Below are 20162 nucleotides of genomic sequence, written 5' to 3'. Positions count from 1 at the left end.
AATCATTATTCTGAAAATACATCAAAAGAGAAAAAAAATTAACATTAAAAAGAAAAATTCTGCTCAAGAACATTTAAAAGTGTACTGCTGCTCTCACTAGAAAACTAGCTAATATTATTGATTTGTAAACACTTTGTTGCTTTCTATCTTATAACAAACTCTTAAGCTTAGAAATATTAGAAACCATAATGTCCAAATGATATTTAACTTGGTCCTTATCCTTACAGATGGCCCCTAAGTTGGAGGAAAGGCTAGTGAATCAAGTCTCCACATGCTGTGACTTATTTTTATCAATATCCCAAACCAGACCTCTATTCATCAACTAGGACCGGTTTCCAATTACATAGGAGAAAGAACTATTTGTACAAAAGATGTGCTGCCAGGAAGCTCCATACTCTAAAAAAGACAGCACAGCGGCTCTGGCCAAGAGTTGGTGGGCCCTAAACGTACAACAGCCTGGTTAAGGTGCCTAAAGATACGTTATAAGCTCCCTATATCCTCGGAAGACATAAGTCATAACACAGAACAAGAAAAGATAAAATACTTTCAACATTTCACTTACTCATATTGGTTTTCCAAGAGAAGTGAGCCCCCTTAAATATTTATCTTAGTATAGTAGTATACTTTTTATTTTAGTATACTTTTTAATTGATTTAAGCTTAAACAGCCACATGTGGCTAGTGGCTACTCTACGGACAGAGAAGACGATAACTATATATTTCAGTAGCACTGAACAGCACAGCTAAAATGCGGTCCATGTTTTCTGAGTCACAGACTGCAACAATGAGGTGAGAAATCTGGCCCCTTGTAGTCCCTGACTTCCTAATAATGAGCCAAGAAGACTCCTTGTGCTGTGAGGAAACCCACTTATTTATTGAGCTCTTCACTCCCCAACCATGTCCCTTACTTCCCCCTCCCTTAAAAAAAAAAGCTTTGTTTTTTAACCACTTCATAGAAGGTAAAGAAAAGATCAGAAAGTGGCCACGTATGTAAGTTAAAAAATATTTCACCAGATATATCATTGTTAAAAGAAAAAAATCATGTTAGAGATGGAGCTTCAATATACTAAGGAAGGAAACTACAATCCTTTTTCTTGACATGTACAGAATCAAATTGAAATAAATAAAAAGCGTACTAAATGTTACACCCAAAGTTCTGAAATTACAAAAAAAAATAAAGAGGGGAAACATTTTAGAAAATGACTTTTTTGTATAAAATCCCAAAAGCAGAGAAAAACAAGCAAAAGTAGACAAGTGAGATTAAACTAAAGTAAATAATTCTATATAACAAAGGGAAAGCAACAGCAAAGATATAACCAGCATAACGGGAGAAAATATTTGCCAATTATTCGTCCAACAAGGAATTAATACCCAAAATATATGAGAAATTCAAACAATTAAACAGTAAGAAAACACATACTCCAATTAAAAAAGGTTGTAAATGAACCAGGCATGGTGGTATATGCCTGTAATCATACAACTTGGGAGGCTGAGACAAGAGGATCCCATATTCAAGACCAGCCTCAGTAACTCAGGGAGATACTCCCCAATTTAGAAATATCCTGCCTCAAAAAAATAAAAATAAATAAATAATAAAACAGACTAGGAGTGTAGCTCATAGAATGCCCCTAGGTTCAATTCTCAGTCCAAAAATGTTTTGGGGAAATGATAGTAGCTCAGAGGGGAAATGTACATAGTTCAGAGGTATAACACTTGCCTAGCACGCATCAGACTCTGGGTTCAATTTTCAGCACTGAAAGAGGTGGGGAAGTGAGGAGAAAGGGCATGCTCTGAACAGACATACCATCTCAGCTCAGTAAGAATAACTATTAGCAAAAAAAAAAAGAAAAAAAGAAAAGTAAACAAAAAAAGCTGGCAAGGATTTAGAGAATTATTTTACAGTATTGGTGGGAATGTACCTTAGTACAACTGTTATAAAAACCAGTACGAAGGTTCTTCCAAAACCTAAAACAGTAAAAAATAAAACAAACAAACCAAAAACTACCATAGGATTCAACAATCCCACTACTAGAGCCAGGAGTAAGAATATGTCACAGAGACATGTGAACTCCCATGTACTCCCCCCCCCCTTGTGCTTATTGTAGCACTTCTGCCTTAACCATCATGTGGAATTAAATAAGGTGCTCATCAGCGGACTGGCTAAGGAAAATGTAGTACATGTAAAAAATAAAATATTAATCACCTACAAAAGAAGTAAACCCTCTCATTTGCGGCAACATAGATGAGCCTAGAGGACATGACATTAAGTGAAATAAGCCAGGCTTAGAAGGAGAAATACTGCATGGTCTTAATCATACACGAAAGCTACACAAATGTATCTCATAAAAGTAGAGAGCAGAACAAGAGTTGTCAGGGCTGGGAAAAATATGAGGAAGAAGGACACAGATAAGTTGGTTATCGGACATACAAATACAGATAGAAGGAATAAGCTTTGGTGTTCTATAATATAGTAGGGTGAGCCTAGAGTTAACACTAATTTGTTGTACATTTCAGCACAGCTAGAACAGAGGATTTTGCATGTTCCCGGCACAACGAAATGATAAATGTTTAAGGTGATGAAAACTCCAATTACCCCGATTAATCATTACACATTGTACATCTGTACCAACATACCATAAGTAACCCATGAGTAGTACAATTTTTATGTGTCGACTTATTTTAAGAGGTCAGGCCTCATATTTTAATGTATTTCTCACTACTGGAAAGTCTTATTTGGCATATAACAGGAAGGAGAACTTCCACGGCAAAGAGATGCATCATTAAACAGATGTGAAATAATTTACCACATTGTATAGGTTTTATAAAATGGCTGCATTCAATTCATATTAATGATAGATTAAAAAAAGGCATTTTAAAATATGTATTGCCAAAACCCCTCAATGCTAATTCTAAAAACATCGCTGAAAAAATGAAGAACAGAAGGTTATTAAATTTAAAAAAATAGTTAACTGTGCTTCAGCTATATATCTGAATAAAATACTGAAATCTTCAAAATATAAGTTCTTTTTAGGAAAGAAACTCAAAATACCTTAAAAATTGTGTTCCTTCACATATAAAACATAAGTATAAACATTTAAACTTTTCTTTATTTTGCCTTAAACGTGTTTTTATAACAATTAGAAAAACACAAGAGAAATTATATGTGCCATAACATATAAATTCAAAGTAATAATTCAATCATCTCAATTTTTACTTAGGCTATATGAACTTCATATGAAGATACCCGGTAGCTATAAGCACACAAGGAATCTTCAGATAAATCAAATGAATTACAAGAATACTAAAGAATAAAACAATGCCCATCAATAGAGACACTTCAAAATTCTTTATATGTTTAAATCTAATACATAGAGAGAAAAGCCAATAGCTATTAGTCTGAGCTTTATATAGTATAATAACTTTACAGTGGAGGCACACATAAATACCAGTTACTTTCAGAAATGACAAAATGATATTATTAACTTTGATTGTTTCTGTCTCCTTTCAGGAGTAAAAATGACGTATGGTTTGAAAAATGAACAGATAAAATAAGAAAGACCCTATGCATGTGGCTAGATTTTTTGCCATACAAAGTATAATGAAATATAGCTTTGGAAAAAGCATCTAATTTCCTTTAGTGATTGTTGCATATCATAATTTCTACCTAGCTTCTGGTGGTCCTAGTGGGAACAGGCAATGGGAAAGTAAAACCATGGCTCTACTCAATGAACTATTGAAACTCAGTTATTTATTCCCTGCTTCCAAAAAGACACTGTAAAAGTGAGAACTTGATCTTTCTCACAAAATGTAGGCAGAAACACAATCTAGTCACTCTCGTGCAAATAAGGAAACACAGATTCCGTTATTTTCATCTTTGGGCATTTCTAAATGGTTGTAAACTCATCATTTCAAATTCATTATGACTGATAATCACTATTTAAGAAACAAGAAAGAATTTCTTTAATGGATGCAAAATATTTTTGGTATTACAGGTAGTTAATTTCCACTAATCCATAGTGGAAAAGAAATCTGGCAATACAGTTTATCTCTTTACTAAAATAACAATTGTTATTAATTCACTTTGTGCAGCATTTACTACTCCCTAAATGGAGTAATCTAGCATTGGTTACTTTTTTTCCTGAAGATTATTTTTTAAAAATGAAGAAACTCTTAATCATTTTTAAATACTTCATTAATACTTAAAAATCCACTCAAAGGAAATGGATTTAGCTTGCACACAAGTGGTTTACCTCCAGCTCCATCAGAATAATCAAACCTTTGGACCAGTGCCTCTTCATAGAGAACAATTTGCCCCCTTTCCTGGGAACATCAGGCAGTTGTATGCACACAATTTTTATTGTTAGAGTATAAGGGGAGGAGATATCAATGCCATCTAAGAGGTAGAGGCCAGGGATACTGCTGAATACCTTATGCATAGGGTAATATTCTACAACAAAGAATTATCTGGAGCTGGGCGTGGTGGCGCACGCTTGTAATCCCCGCGCTTGGGAGGCAGAGACAGGAGGATCGCGCAGGTTCGAAGCCAGCCGCGTGCGCTGGCTTAGGAGACCCTGTTTCCAAATTAAAAAATGTAAAAATAGGTCTGGGAGTGTAGCCGGAGATAGAAGGGCTTCCAGGAACCCCAGTACCACCAAAAAAAAAAAAAAAAAAAAAAAAAAAAAAAAAATTGCTAAAAAAAAAAAAAGAATTATCTGGCTGCAAATGTCAGCTGTGCCAAGGCACAGACACACAATTTGAGAATAATCCATTAACACTGAGGAAAATTTCAAAACAAAAAAAAATACAAACTTTTGCCAGGCGTGGTGGTGCACACTCTTAATCCCCGCACTTGGGAAGCAGAGACAGGAGAATCACACAAGTTCAAAGCCAGCCTTACTGCCTTAAGAGACCCTGTTTCCAAATTTTAAAAAAAGTACGAAAGACGTCTGGGAGTGTGGCCCAAAGGTAGAAGGGTTTCCAGGAACCCCAGAACCACAAAAAAAAAAAAAATACAAACTTTTAAGATCTCTTTCTAGAACACTGTGTTCTAAACCCATCAATTTTAGGTGTTTCTCTCATGCCATTGTAATACAGAACTCAGAAGAGATTTGAATTCTGAGTGCAAAATTATGGATGTTACCCAAGTTGCTTTTTTTTTTATATAAAGTGGAATCCAAGTTGACTTGGGTCATAGAAAGTTCAGTTCACAGACCTTGGTAGCATAAGTGTAGTCACAAATGAGGAGAAATAATCTGTTCAATGGAACAGATATTGCACTGAGATGCCAATGAACAGACATGATCCAAACCTGTCACATGGGAGCATAGGTCTTCTTTGAGGGACCAGAAGGGTTTTTTTTTGGGGGGGGGGAGGGGGAGTACTCAGTGCCAAGGAACAATCTTTCAAAATACTGCCAGCAATAAAGAAAGTAGAATGGGACAGAGCAAGCAGGATGGCGGGGAAGTGAAATTGAAGACTATGCTACTCACTTCCCCAGTGGTGTTTTTGGGACTCATCCTGTGGCCTTCTCAAATGCTATTGACAACATAGGTAGTGAAGGAGTTGGCTTCTGTAGGGTAAAACCCAATAAAGGGTTATTAAGCCAGACCGAAACATTATGTAAAGAAAGATGGAGAGGATAAATATGAGTTCCAGACCATCAAAATGTACAGTCCTCCTCTAGCCACACATTCACCTTAGTGAATTACATTTCTCACTACTGTGCAAACCCTTTTCAAATCTATCCCTGTTCTTCAATGAATCCACTGATTAATGAAAACCAGAAACAAAATTAAGTATCATTTCAGGCAACATCCTCATTTAGTAGACAATGAATGAAGGAAAAGAACATCATTGCCCGGTGTAATCCCCACGCTTGGGAGGCTGAGACAGGAGGATCACACAGGTTCGAAGCCAGCCTCACCTGGCTGAAGAGACCCTGTTTCCAAATAAAAAAAATATAAAAAATAGGTCTGGGAGTGTAGCCCAGAGGTAGAAGGCCCCTGGGTTCCATCCCCATTACCACCAAAAAAAAAAAGATACACAAAATATATTCGAATACACATCTGGCTAGTCTCAAGGAGAGTTTAGGACCCATTTCCTTTCTTTTATTTAGGACCATACCTGTTTCAATCATCTCTGACTTATTAAAACACTGGTAAAAAAAAAAAAAAAAAACTACTTTAGGTGACTTCATGTTAATCCTAAAAATAGCAACAGAAGAAAGAAAAGACTTCTACTTTTTCTGGACAACATAAAAGTAGCACAAATGAAGTGGGGAGGCATCTTTAAAAGTGGGGTATATCCGGGCATGGTGGCACATGCTTGTAATTCCCGCGCTTGGAAGGTGGAGACAGAAAGCTCGTGATGGTTCAAAGCCAGCCTCGCTGGCTTAAGAGACCCTGTTTCCAAATTTAAAAAAAAAAAAAATATATATATATATATATATATATATATATATATATATATATATTAGACCTGGGAGTGTAGCCTGGAGGTAGAAGGGTTTCCAGGAACCTCGGTACTACAAAAAAGTAGGGTACAGAAAGGAGAGTAAGAGGTTCTCACTGGATAAAAGTATTTAGGAGTCCTTGTCTAGACCAAGAAATAATTTACAAGAGAATATTTATTCCAAAGTCTAAAACAATCAATCTTTATCTTTATTGGTAATCCATTATTCTATACTTGTGTACCTTAGAGTTAGTTTATAGACATCCTTAGAAAGAGAAATGATTAATCAGTAATAGATTTTTTAATTCTCACATATTAGTAACTAAATGAATCATATGCAGGTAAATGTTTATACCACCTTAAGGCCTACCTCAAGTTCTTTTTATGAAGTTTTTTTTTCCCCCTCTAATTTAAATTTTAGCAGGGATACATGCTGACTAATTGGGAGGAGGCAGGAATCTGTGAGATGGTGAATTCATGAAGTTATACAAGACAGTTACCCAGGTGGAAATATGCAGGCCCAAGTACACTTTATTGTAAAGTTGCTGAGGGCGACACAGCCATACTCAAAGAAGAAATGAAGGCACACAATGATTATTTTTCAAAAGCAGTTGGCATTATAAAGTGATTTGATAATAAAGTACAAAAATTTCCTGCAGCAATAAAAGCACTATGCATTTCCCATACTAAAATATGTCAGCAATGAAAAAATTATTTTCCCATAGTCACTTTGTTTTAAAAGATATATTCAAGACCTCCAGAAAAAGACTTTGTAAAATACTGTCATTTTTGTTATCATTCTATGAAATATTCAAACAAAACACACAGTACAGATATCAAAAGTGAATTTAAAGTCATTAAAAGACTACTGGCAAACTGGATGTAGTGACTTTCTCAATACCAAACTTCCCAGATAACAAGATATGATCTTAAATGAATGACCCACAAAACTAAAAGAAAATGCCAGAAAAAAACACTGAATAAACTTATCTGCTGGATTTATGCCTCATATAGGCATTTTCATATTCTAAAGAAGAAGAGTAGCCACATACTAAGCGGGCAGGAACAATTTATGGAAGCTAGATATGGAAGGATGGAGTGGAGGGAGGGAATATCTATTATTTGATGGAGGATCTAGCCTCAATTAAAATTCCATCTTATTTGAAATTACTTTTGTGTTCTATGCAATGTTGTTTCTATCCTACACTTTAATAGTCTGACTTTTTTATTATAGTTCCTTTACTATTTTCTTAATCAGAAGTGTTTTTATAACATAACCTAATAGAAGAAATATTTTGAAAAGCCACGCGAGAAAATATGCCCATTTCTTCTAACAGCAACTGTCACTTTAGTTAAAACTAGTCATTTCATAGATCTTCATCATGTTCAAAATTTTCACTTTAAATTGGTACATATATCCCATAGTTATATATGTGTGTCATATATATGTGTCATATATATATATGTTACATGCAAATTGAGTGCATGTATACAAGTTAAAAATAAAATGTGTATGTATGTATTACACAAGTATTTTCTTTTTACTAATGAACTCAATGTATTGTCAAACACACAATACTTAAAAAAATTTAATGAGATAAAATATACAGAAATTGAAGCTCTACAATTTCTTGATAAGCCATACAAATCACTGGAGGCCTAGATATTCTGCAGGTTGGAATTTTTTCTCACATATATTTTAGGTGATCATAGACAAAAGTGAGAGCTTGTACTGATTTGTCTACCATTCTCCTTCTGGATTCAAACACCTGTTTTAACTAGTAAAAAGCTCTAAGTGCCCAAAAGATAGCTAATGAGCACATGCATGCTATCTAAAAGAAAAAAGCCCACTGCTACTGATGATTCATACAGTGTTCTCATTTTATAATTGTAAACCATCAACACTAAACTAGAATAATTTTACCTATGAACTGGGTTTTGTTATTGTTCTCATTTTAAGAATGATTCTTTTCATTCTTTTGTTTCAAGAATATTTTTGAACCGGGGCATGGTAGAGCATACCTATAATAATCTCAGTACTTTGGAGGCTGAGACCAGAGGATCACAAGTTCAAGGCCATCTTCAGCAATTTAGCAAGACCCTCAGTAAATTAGCAATCCCCTCTTTCAAAATTAAAAATAAAAAGGACCAGGGCTGTAGCTGAGAGGCAGGCTCTCCCAGGATTCAATCCCCAGAGCACCTACATAGCATGCAAGGAATCCTGGGATTAATCTCCAGCACTACACACACAAAAATAGTTAATCTGGTGAGTCCTATGATAAAAATTAAGCAGTGGCTAGGAGTGGAGGCTAACTGGTCTATGGGAGAAGACAGAAAAAGCTTTAGATAAGATAACAAGGAAGGGCCCTAAAAAGGTGGCATGTGAGCCAGAACCCGAATGACAAGACAAAATGGATGAGTACTTTATAAGCTAAGAGACAAACTTCCCAGGGCAGAGGCTCAGAGACAAGAAAGAGGTTGATCAATAGGTGTGGTTGGATCACAAAGAGCCTGGCCAAGAATAATGAAAGGTAGGCTGGGAAGCAGGGTGGGCTTGGAGCAGATCACAGAGGGCCTAAGGGCACAGTGGAGACCGCTTTTGTCTGAAATGCAGTGGAAAGATACAGAGGGTTTCATGCCACGGAGTGACAAGGCCCGATTTATATTTAGCTGGTCTCTCCAGTGGCTGGGTGCCAATGGTTTTTAAAGGCAATCTCCCCGCACTATCTGCCCTACCCCTAGGTTTCTACTGTAGAGACTCTAGTTCATTTTTGTGCACACAGCAGTATGCGTTGCTGTGAAGTCTTTTGACCCTCCATGAAAGTCTCCCCAGTTTCAAGGTCCACTGATCTTCTGGACACTCCTCTTCCCAATTCTTTTCAAAACAATTGGAAATAATGTGTTCCTTTTAAGGGTGTGAGCTGCCATCCTCTGTTCCTACCCAACAACATGTCCTAGAAAAACAGATGATTTCTTTTTTTTTTTTTCCTCCCAGTACTCTCCCGTGGAGAAGTTTAACGCACTTTGGAATTTCTACTTGAAAAGCAAAGTACTTGATGTTAGTTCTCATTTGTGTTCCTGAAAAACGTAAATGGAATAAAAAAAGGTCTACTTTCATGTACAAAGAACTGGTGGGCACACCGGAGCTCTGCAGCCACACTTTAAATCTGTGATTCCAGAAAGGCTTTCTATACTCATAAAGAAAAGAAAAAATTTTGAATTTCTGAAGTCTAGTAGATCAAAGTCTTTTTTTTTTTTTTTTACCCTTTTAAACCATGTAACGTTAGCAGTGATGCTAATACCCAATAGTACAGGAGAATTCAGACTATTAGAAAACAGAGCCTTCCAATAATTCAAAAATCCTCTCTTTTAGGATTTAGAAGCAAGGTCCTGCTGTGAGTCAATTGCTGGCTAGCTTCCAAAATTAGCTTCTCAGTCTTAGTTGTCTCTTAGTATTACTCCAGCACTTATTCAAGTATTGAAACAAGGCTTTTAACATGCCAACATTAAGTCATTTGATTCATTTGTTTTTCTTAATTGTTACCCAAATAGATCTCTGAGATTACCAGCATTTAGCCTTCGGTCCTAAAATGTATATTACAGTGTCTTAAAAATACATAATAGGACATCATAGTTCCTTATAAAGAAGGTATCAAAGATGATCAAACAAAAATGCTATCTTATCCTCGATCTCATGAGAGAATGCGATGGCCTTGCCACAATTCTGCCCAAGGAATGGGACAGAAACAACTTGTGTGCCTTCTTGCCCTGAGCCCCAAGAAACCCATTAAGCTATGCACCTCATTTTTCCCCTTCTTAATTTGAGTCTTCCTGCTGCCCTCACCATGTGACTTAGACCAGGCTGTCCTGGTGAAGGATGAGAGACTGTGTGAAACAGAGAAGAGCTACCCAACTGCCCCATCTTGGGGCAGCCATTCCTCAGAGGATCTGGCAGCTGATAAAGACAAAAGAACAAACTCAAGTAAGATGAGCTGGGCCTGGGCAACACAGCCGACAGCAGCCTCCCTGAGCCCAGTTCACACTGCCAACCCAGAGAGCTGTGAAATAAATAGAGGGACTTTAGGTCAAATGACTAAGTCGTATGATGTTTGATACACAGCAAAATCTAATAACAACAAGGTATTTAATAGTTACCTCATTCACTATCGAACAAAGATAAGTATGTTTTCTTTAGTATTTTAGCTCCACTTTAAATATTCCAGCAAGCAAAGTAGATTCTCATGGTAACTTCTACATTAATTTGGCCCTCTAGTGACAGAAATCAAGCAGTAAAAATCATTGTTATTAGCTACTGAGTCCTTTAAGTAGAATTATTCTCGGTTTAGGAATATCATTAAGTTGCAATTTATTTGTTCATTCTTTCTCTTTGTTCCTTCTTCCAATGCGAAATATTTTCAGGCACCTAACTTGGAGACACTAAAATTGTTCTAAAATGTCCTTAACCATTGGCTAAAACCACATAGTATGATGTTCCTTCCTTGTGATATAATTGAAGTGACGTATGTATCTAAGATCTCAATTGATCTTACCAAATGCACTGACAGGTGGTAGTTAGCATAATTTTAGATGCTGTTTTGCTGAAGTAGTTTCTGCCCAGGGGAAAAAAAAATCCCACAATTCAAATCGGGTTAATAATATGAAAGCAGTGTGATTTTCACTCAAGCTTTCTAACGGAATGACATTTTGAACAGTCAATGTGTTTTCCTCGGGCCAATTTCTGACAGCATGCTGGATGTGTCTGTCCTTGGATAGGAGCTAGTCAACTTGACTTAGTTACTGAACTGTGTGAAAAAGAGCGGACATGTGACAACGCTGTAATTAATAAATGAGTCTAGAAACCTGCCAAGTATGGGGTCAATCCAAAAGAAAAAAATCAACTTTATACTCAAAATTGAAGAAACAAACATTTTTAAAGTATGCTATTTACAATAACATCAAAAATCTAATCAAGAAATCAATGTCACAAAATTGACATGATTTTTAAGCAATTACATAATATGAGCAATAAATTAAAGATAACTTAAATAACTTAAATAAATGGATGAATATATGCTAATTTTTCCCCAATTTATGATTGCAATTTAATTCCAATATAAATTGCAATATGCTTTTCTTACAAAATTAAAAAAATTAGTTTCATCATTTATAAGGAAATGCAAAAGCCCCCAAATAACCAAGAGAGTCTTATAAAAAACCAAATATTAAAGGATTTATACTACTGGTATCAAGACTTATTATATAGTCACAAATATTAAGAAGTGAAGTATTGGCTCTAAGACAAATATACCAGAGTAATAGACATAATAAGTATAGAAACAGTCCACTTGTATCCAGGGAGTTGATTTATACACAGCTTTGTCTTGGGAATGCAGTGGGGGAAAAAAGTAATATATTTTCAGTGGTGCTGGTCAAATCAGTATTTATATGAATAAAATAATATGGTTGGTCTCTTTTACTTTTAGGGTGGCCTACATTCTCCCTTGAATATTTCCTACTTTTTAAATGAATTTCTATGTCTCTAAATACATACATACATATATATATGCATATCATATATGATATATGTATATCATATATAATAAATGTATGGTGATTCCTACCTCACACTATAGGCAAAAAGGTGAAATATAAACAATACTTTGCAGAAACCCATCTGCAATGAGCTTCAACTCACAGGACCATGGAGATGATAGTGGTAGTGTTTAAGGTACTGGGTCTACTATACTGATTGTTTTCTATTTGTAGGCAGCTAGAAGGTAAGTTTTATATCGTTCTAGAGTTCTAGATTTAGTAATAGATTACTGTCAAATCCTCAAGCTAACTCCATGTTTAGGAACTTCTAAGACACATATACAAACAGGTAAAAGGAATTAAAAGTTCTCAAATTAATGCAGCACAGGAGTAAAGCCCTTGCCTAGCATGTGCCAGGGCTGGGTTCAATCCCAGCACTACAAAAATTAAAAGTAAAATTTTATTTATGTATATTTTTGTATTATTATGTGTGTGTATGAGGGGTACTGGGGATTGAACCTAGGAGCATCCTACCTCTGAACTACATCTCAGCTCCATTTTATTTTTTGTTTTGAAACAAAGTCTGGCTAGGTTGCTGTGAATCTCACTACTTGCTGATGCTGTCCTTGAACCTGTAATTGGGTCCTCCTGTCTCAGCCTCCCAAATACTGGGATTATAAGTATGTGCCACGATGCTATGCCCCAAAGTAGAAATTAAAAAAATAAACAAGCACATGTTTTCTTCCTTTATGTGTTAATATTCAGGAAGAAGTTTGTTTAATGATAACACCAAAAAGTTAAATAAGGTTCCAAAGAATCTAGAGACAAATATTTATTCACTGTCAACTCTTCATATCCCACTTCATATTAAAACGTGTCAGACACAAAGAAAATGAAACCAAGGAAATGGGGCTAAAATTGGTTGTTTAGAAATACAGGAATGTGAAGTATCAGCAAAGCATGGTAGCCTGTGTTAGCAACCAAATAAATGGCTGAAACAATAAACATCAACATGTGTGTGGAGGAGGAAAATATGGTCATAATGGTCAAGAAAATTCTTGTGAAACAGTTGGTATTTGACGAGCATCCTAAAGAATGTGTCGAAGGTGGATTTGAGAGGAGTAAAAGTATTTCAATAGTGAGCATAAGATTTTTTAGAACCTTATAGTGCAATGGAATTATATATTGTAGTAAAATTAAAAGTGATATATTCATACATGCACACACCATAAGATTTAAACACTGGTATGCTTGAAACGTTTTCTGAAACCAATAAACTAGCCTCTATGATTATACCATAGTTTTGGACTGTGAAGGAATTACGAGATGGGGATATAGCTCAGCAGTAGAGCATCTGCCTAACTTAAACACAGCCCTGTGTATAATCCTTAGTACCATAAAAAGAAGAAAAGAAAAAGGACTTCAGATGTGGGTAAAGCCAGTTTGCGGTAGACCTTCAAACCTGGCTGAGTTCATCTCAATGAAATTTAAGCCATCAGTAGAAAAAGCAGGGATAGAAGTGGAGTTAGTGAACCCCAGATTCTGCATATAAATTTGAACAGCTTGAGGAAACAAGTTAGAGCTATAAAAGCTGTAGTGAGTTTCCTTTTACACACACACACACACACACACACACACACACACACTCACTCACTCACTCACTCACTCACACACACTCTTTTACAGGTGCATTGTAGGCTCACATCATAATGCAGTTGAGATTGATAAGGACACACATGCAGGCAGCACTTGGTGAGCTTCCCCCTTCCTGGCTCCTTCCCCTTTTCCACACATGATATTGAGAGTGGCATTCCACATATGGACATTATATCAGTGAAAATGTTTCCTTCATTAATTCTCCCCACACGCAACCATCCTCCCCTACACCCTCACAATCACTCCACTGGGGCTTCTCCTCCATTACCTAAGGGTCCTATTCTGAAGTTAGTGAACTAGACAATATTCAATCAATATGTCATTACAAAAAAATTCAAACAACACTATTGCCATGATGTCATCATTCCAATTTTGTGATATATGACATTAGCTATCTCTTGTTTCCTTAAAATAAGGAAATCTATACAAAATGCATAACTTGTTTTATAATTGGAAATCCAGAACTTGCAGAAGCAGACTGATGGTTGGGGTGAATGGGAAGCTTCCCTCGATGTCATCAGCTTTCCTTCTTGCTTCCTTTTTTTTTTTTTTTTTTTTTTTTTTTTGAGGTACTAGGGATGGCACCCAGGGGCATTCTACTTCCAAGCTATGCCCTCAGCCCTATTTTTTATTCTCTATTTTGAAACAGGGTCTCACTGAGTTGGGGAAGGCCTAAGTAGCTAAGGCTGGCTGCAAGCCTTCAATCCTCCTATCTCAGCTTACCAAATTATACCCTGGAGTAAATCCTAAATGCTGGGATTACAGGCGTGACCACCACATCAGCTTTCATCATCTTATTTCAAGAAGGCTCTGGACACCATTCCTAACACCACCACTGCCAGGCTGCCTCCTCCCTACCTCATCAAAACCCCTTGAGCAACAAAAGCATAATAAAGTCAGGGATGCAAGAAGGATTCCAAATCAGTCATCCTTTCCCAACTGGGGTTCTTCAAGGTAATTATGCTCTGCCAAATAGCATCTGAGCATCTCTTCTCAGTTCTCCCAAGGATAACACAAAGCCAGTATGATTCTACATTCATAGAAGTTAACTCATTACATTATTACAGAAGTCTTAGGGCATTCAGACTGAATTTTCTTCTGAGTTCAGGATGGGAAGTGTTTTTACTATTTCATATACAAGTTAGGCTTTGGTATTTGAGGTCAATCCATTTAAGGAAAAACAACTATGTTTTTATGGACCTCTGGATCCAAAGCCTCATCATATTCCTGAAGAAAAATAACAAATCCTAGCGTGGAGTAATGCTAGAATGAATGGCTCATGGATTCTGGAATGTCCAACAGAAGTAATAAATGACAAAGAAAAAAGTGAACACTGTCCTACTTCAGAGTTTACAAATTCTGTTTTGAAAAGAATTTATAGCTTAAGAGCTAATATTTATAAAGTTCATTTGAAATTCTACACAATATGTTTCTACCAGGCAGGCATTTATTTCCTGTTTTAGAGAGGGGAATGAGATTCAGGACAAATAACCTTCCTCATACTCAAAGCTGGTCGAAGTAGAAGCTCAATTGTGTCAGTTTAATTCCACCAGAAGGATGTTCATCTTGAAACTATCTCATCTTCAAAATCTTCTTAAGGTAGAGTTTTGTCTTCATGTTCAATGAAAAGCAGAAGTTCAGCCTGGTGTGGTGGCACACACTTGTAATCTCAGTACTTTGGGAAGCTGAAACAGGAAGATCCAGATTCACGGCCAGCCTCACCCACTTAATGAGACCCTCCACAACTTAGTGAGGCCCTGTTTCACGATAAAGAATTAAAAAAAAAAATCGAGCCGGGGGTATAGCTTGGAGGTAGAATGCCCCTGGTTCAATCGCCAGCAAACCACCCCCCCCCCACACACACAAAAGCAGAGGTTCAGAGAAGTTATCAGTTTGCATGCCTGTAATTCCAGCACTTGGGAGGCAGAGACAGGAGGATTACATGTTCAAGGACAGCCTCAGCAAGTAATGAGATTCATCAACATAGGCTATAGCAGACCCTGTTTCAAAATAAAATAGGGCTGAGGGTATAGTTCAGAGGTAGAACGTTTCTGGGAGAAAAAGAAAAAGAAGGAACCAGTGTCTGACTCCAAAGCTCAATGCTAGCAAGTTTCAGACATGGTTCTCATAACTGCTAATCCTATAGAGCCTCCCTAACCATGGTTGAAAACAAAGCAAAGTATACCAAGATGCCTATTATAGGTGAACTATATCCCCGTGGAAGTTCATACATTGAAGTCTTCATTCGCAGTATGTCAGAGTGGGACCTCATTTAGAGTTGGGGTCTTCACAAGGGTAGCCAAGTTACAATGAGTCCTTAGGGTGGGTCTTATACCAGTAACAACTGGTATTCTCATAAGTAAAAGAAATTTAAACATAGATACATATTGAGAGAAGACAATGCAAAAGCACAAAGAAAAGATGGCCATCTTTAAGTCAAAGGAAAAGGATTGAGAACCATCCTTCCCTTATAGTCCTCAAAGGAGCTTGTTGGCCTTGGACTTGGCTCTGAACTGAGACCAATGCATTTGCTGTGTAGACCACCTGGCATTCAGCAACACTAATAAATTAATACAATGATAAATGCTAAAGGAAACAGAATTTAAATTTTAAAAATTACTACTCAAATGTAATAAAGTAGGTAAGTACAGAATAACTTTTTCAATAACTTTGCAACATTTGTGTTTCGAAGGTTATTAAATTTGTGGGAGCTTTTTGACTTGTCTTGCTTTGCTTTTTTTGGTTCTAGGGATTAAACCTAGGGGGCTTCTCTATCCAACTTACACCTCCAGGCCTTTTATTTCTTTTGAAACATAGTTTCCATAAATTGTTGAGGTTGCTAAAACTAGTCTCAAACCTGTGACTTTCCTGTCTCAGTTTTCCAAGTACAGGGATTACAAGGGTGCACCATCACATCTGGCCATTATATATTATTTAAATGGTCTTTCCATGGGATATTTAATGAGAGACACACACATGGAAAACTGTCAAATAATTGTTAGGTAATTTATTGTCATTCTTATAAATGGATTTGTTAAAATAATTTATTTTAAAGATAATATTAAGTTAAAAAGATTCAGGAATGTCATTTATTGAGTTAATTATACAATATTTTAAATTTTGTTAAAATTATGAAATTACACGTTAATATTATTTTCTTCTCCTTGGATTTCTATGAGAAGGTGATGTAGACATAGATACATGGCCTTAGTCTGAGTCACTTTTTAAATTCATATTGTTGCTGAGGGGATGCTCTTTCCAAATGTATAATCAGGTCATTTTTAAGCTCACAGTGGTATTCTTCAATTTGGCTTTTATTTTAATTCTGATCCCTATGAATTTTTGCAGAAGGCCACTAATATTTTTAGTCTTTTTTTAATTTTTGAAACAGGGTCTCACTGAGTTGCGAAGGGGCTCTCTAAGTAGCTGAGGATGTCTGTGAACCACTATCCTCTGGTCTCTGCCTCCTGAATGCTGGGATTACAAGAGTGCGCTTCCATGCCTGGTAGGCCACTAATATTTTAAACTGTGTATCTTCTGCCCTTCATCATCACTTTCATCTCCTTCGTCTTTTTTGATGCACTGTATTGTCTTTTACATCCCAGAAAACCTGACAATACACTGCATTTTCATAAGAATCTTCAAATGTTTTGCACTGTAGATCTTACTCTGTTCTGGGTACAATGAGCATTTTAATCTACTATGTTTTTTTTTTTTTCATCCTCTTCAAATTTCTTTTTTTTCCCCTCATCAGAGTTGCTTTTTATACATTTTCTCTATCTTTCTTTTTACCTCATCCCATTCTATGATAAAGAACTTTCCATTCTATTATAAAGAACAAATTTCTTGCTTTCTGCTAAGGAAGGCAAATATCAGTTCAAAATTTTTCCAGGCCACTATAAAAATTCCCATTCATAACACTGGTTCTCTCCTCTAGGCCATATTTTCCATCGAGTGGAAGGGTTATTTCATGAACTCATACCTGCTTAATTCCCTATCCTCTACCTCTGACTGACCTTTTCAGACAACATGTTTGTCAAAAGACACCAGGGCAAAGTTCCTCTGTGTCCTTTTTCTATACTACACATGAAGAGGAGAGTGTTAGATCCTTCTTGGGTCTGTACCTCAAAGGTGCATTTACCTGACATTGATCTAAGGTGGCTTTGCTAGATGAAGTAAGACCTTTCTAGAATCCCAATGCCTGGTTCTCCTAAAAGGAATATAGGAGAGAGGAAATTAGACCGGATGTACTACCATGATTCAAAAAGTAGAAGGGCTCAATAAACAGAAAAGTTAAAAAAATAAAAATGTGTAATAGAAAGTCCGTTGACTACTTTTCCAAATGGCACATGCTCAGAACCTTTGTCGAAGGAGTCAGGCTGGGACCAAGTAGTTTCCTGCCTATTCAGGGAGCTGCCCCAATCATTAGATAAAGCACTTTTTTTTTTCTCCATCCTATTCCACTGGCAATGTGATGATGGAAACTCTCTTCAGATTTTAATTATAGCCATCTGTGACTTTAGTTTCTAGTGTTACTCAGTTTCATTTTTCTCAATCCACAGAATGGTTTTATATTTGTATGGCAAAATGGGTGCAACCATGCAAGGCGGCAAGTTCAATTTTTCTGGTAGAATTGGGGACTGAACCTTGGGTCCTGCCCATATTAGGTAGATGCACTCAGTTACATACCGAGCCTGACACCTTAATGAAAGAAAATTTTTATTAAGAATTTAAATATATGTATCTGCCTACATGCACATAAAATATATGCATAGCATATATGTGTGTATATATTTTACTTGTCATATAAGTTTTTCTCTCCTTAACTTTATTATGATGAACCTAAATAAGAGATGAAAGGTGAGATTATTATTGTTTGTGTTTGGGGCTTTGTTCGGTTCCTTATTTATTTTATTTTTATTTACTTATTTTTCCTACTGACTGCTTTAAATTTTTTTAATTTTATGTTGTAAATTGACCATTTAAATAAAAATAACAAGGGTGCTATTTTATTCCTCATCTATTAATATCACAACCTACCTAAATAATTTCTAATTCCATAGTTCTTTTAAATGCTAGCATTCCAAAATGCTAAAACTGAGAAGATCTCAGTGTACACACATATACTCTCTCTTCTCCCTTCCTCTTTATCTCTCTTTGGATGTGTGTGTCTGTATTTTACAGAGGCACCTTTTGTGGCTAGTAGAGTTATGACTTTGAGTCTTAATGGTAATATATATCTCTCTTTGATGTTTGCATGGGATTGAAGAATGCAATAGCCTCCCAGGCTATTATCCTTAGTGGTCTGGCATCCTACTAGGAAAAATATCTACTTTTTATTTGTTATAAGTAAAGTGGAAAGAAAACTGAGATAGAAAATTAAGCGATCCTTTTTGTTTGTTTTTGGAGTGCCAGGGATTGAATTAGCATGCTAGGTGAGCACTCTCCCCCTGAGCTGTATCCTCAGTTTTATGATTCCTGGATTTAGATGTTGTGACTGGGTCTACTTCTAGTACCTTTCACATAGTAGGCATACAATTTTATGTTTTGCTTTATGTATAAAATTAAGTATTTAGCCTTTTCTTACAAATATATTTATAAATTTTATAAAGCAATAACAAGCCAGACATGGTGGCACACACTTGTAATCCCAGCATTTGGGAGGCTGCGACAGGAGGACTGCAATTCGCGAACAGCCTCAGCTACTTAGTGAGGCCCTTTGCAACTCAGTGAGACCCTGTTTCAAAATAAAGAATAAAAAATAGGGCTGAGGGTGTAGCTTGGAGGAAGAATGGCCCTGAGTTCTATCCCCAGTATAAATAAATAAATAAATAAATAAATAAATAAATAAATAAACAAACAAATAAATAAATATCAATGATAATAAGTTTTTTTTTAAACATCTCGTGTGCTAATTGAGCGATGAAGCTGCAGCTAGGTGCCTCAAACCTGTTATCTCCTGTCTCAGCTTCCCAAGTACTAGGATTACAGCCTTGTGCTACCTCACCTGGCTTTAAACACATAATTAGCAAGTAATATGGGGAAAAGAAATAATAATTTTTAACATGGTAGTTATAAGAAAAGATCAGGGCACTCTAACAAATATAACAATATAAAACCAAAGTAGTAGTTAAATGAAAACTCTAGAGCTGGGTGTGGTGGCACTTGTAATACCAGTACTTGGAAAGCTGAGACATAAAGATCACAGATTCAAAGCCAGCCTCAGCCATATAGCAAGGCTCTCTCTCAGTAATGCAGCAAGATCCTGTTTCCAAATAAAAGAGGACTAGGGGTGCAGCTCAAAGGTAGAAAGCTCCTGGGCCAATCCCCAGCATTACGAGAAATTTTTTAAAATTCTAATAAAAGAAAAAGATAAGAAAAAATATATTGTAACTGATAAAATAGAAAGTCTTCTCTCTTAACATCCCTTTGTATGATTATTTTCGTCAAGCTATATATCACAAACTGTTGTAATTGTTTGCATTGACCGTGGATGGAGAAGATAAATTTCTCTCTTGAAATTCT

Source organism: Muscardinus avellanarius (assembly GCF_963383645.1).
Source record: "Muscardinus avellanarius genome assembly, chromosome: 13".
In the NCBI taxonomy this organism is placed as follows: Eukaryota; Metazoa; Chordata; class Mammalia; order Rodentia; family Gliridae; genus Muscardinus; species Muscardinus avellanarius.
Note: the sequence above shows the minus strand (reverse complement) of the source record.